Below are 1,827 nucleotides of genomic sequence, written 5' to 3'. Positions count from 1 at the left end.
AATATGTATATATATATATATATATATTCATACATACATACATACACATATAAAATAACAATGCTGGAATAGGAACATATGATAGTATAGTTGTATCAAGCATTTCAGTTGTAAAAAGGTGTCTCTGGTGGGATTCGAACCTGCATTATGTGACCCCTTTGACATGACAAGACAGCCTTTGGCAGGTATAGGCCTACTTTCTAAATAAAACCAGATGAACTCACTTGCCTTATTGTTTAATATAGCGTTTATTTTTGCTTTTAAGACTTCTTGTCTCCCTTCTCACTGTTTTCCGATGACCTTGCACGGTAATACCACGTGTTAATTTCTATCGTATTTAATATCCATATGTTTATTATAAATAAGATTATGGATTTTTATGAGCATATAAATCTTGTTTTATGATATGTCAAGCCTGCATATATAAATAATTATTTATATAAAAAATAATCCTTCCTATGTCAATCAATAGTACGTTTATAACATTGATATAATAATACTATCCATTTTCCAGCCTGCAGTGCACTCAAGCCCGATGCCGTAGGGGAAACGGAACCTATGTATTTTACCAAGAACGTTTAATGGAAAATAAGAGATAAGACTTCCTGCTGTTTCTGGATGAAAAAAAAAAAACGTCAAAGTCATTAAATCGGTTGGTTGCGTTAGTTCAGGAATAATTGTTGGACCTCAGAATAGTTTATTTTCCTCTTGGACAACGAGAGTAGAAAGGCGACGCACAGGTCAAGCTAAAGACGTGTGGGATTCTTATGAAAGCTGAAAGCAAAATTAATAAGCAGTAAATCTGCAACAAATTTTGAATTACTTTTGCCTCTATTTTTGCTCGTCGACTTTTGTTGCTGTATTATGCATACGCAGGTCGTTTAACTTTAAAAGTGATTATTGATTATACTTTCACGCGTATTTGTATTTGTACGCGCTGAAAAAAAACCCGATTTGATTGGTCAGTTCGGAACTTGATAACATTGATCAATATTAACCACGTGGTGCAAGTACGTAATATCACAAGACTTTCCACTTACACTCCAATAATACTGGATATTGTGATATGCGAGTATGGAATTAATTAACTCTGTTTAAAAGTAACTGGAAAAATGCAAATTTAACGCATTGTCTTTCTGGACAACTAGCTGAAGAAATAGTAAACAAAGAAGTATATTTTACTCAAATCAAAATAAAAGAAACTTAAACGAAAATGAACTCCTGGGCGTTAATTCCAGTCAGCATATTATTGTATTACACTCTAATCGTATCAGGTAAGCCAACTGATTGTTTTTATTATTTTACATCTGTCTTGTTTTGAGATCTTTTAAAATCTTAAGTTTGTTTTCACTCACATTTTTTCTTGTTCTTTGTACCCTCGAATGTTACTGTTTAGTACAAAGATTGTTAGCGCTATGAAAAACCGAATGTTGATAGTAAGAATTTAGCAGATTGTTTGTGCCATTGTATATCCTGTTAAATGTTGCTCATGAGACCCAGCTATGAGAGATGTATTGTTTGTATTGTAAAATGGTTGCCGATTGTAATTGCAAATCAAAAATAACTGACAGCGATTGTTAGCTTTACCATGGCAACAAATAGGCATAATAATGGTTTAGACGATTGGAACTTCAATATTTCTTATCTTGCAAATTACTATTAATTGTAGCTTAAACCATACCTATACTTCATGAAACGTCCGAATGTAGGCCTATATATATATATATATGTATATATATATATATATATATATATATAGTAAATAACGAGTCAGATGGTATCAGATATATGCCACAAAATTTATTTTCAGAGTTAGCGAGTACTTTC

At 32.1% G+C, this 1,827-nt stretch overlaps 1 long non-coding RNA gene across 2 annotated transcripts in view; it reads left to right on the top strand.

Annotated features, from left to right (window-relative positions):
- Positions 1-1,827, top strand: part of LOC117123703 — a 35,732-nt gene that overhangs the window by 22,637 nt on the left and 11,268 nt on the right. For both annotated transcript variants that reach the window (XR_004447877.1, XR_004447876.1), the window contains exon 2: positions 515-1,274. This is a non-coding gene — a long non-coding RNA (uncharacterized LOC117123703). The remainder of the gene's footprint in view (positions 1-514; positions 1,275-1,827) is intronic.

This window comes from Anneissia japonica, unplaced genomic scaffold, assembly GCF_011630105.1.
Source record: "Anneissia japonica isolate Jap-2015-1 unplaced genomic scaffold, ASM1163010v1 scaffold287714_len2871179_cov188, whole genome shotgun sequence".
NCBI lineage: Eukaryota > Metazoa > Echinodermata > Crinoidea > Comatulida > Comatulidae > Anneissia > Anneissia japonica.
This window is presented reverse-complemented; position numbering and strand designations above follow the sequence as displayed.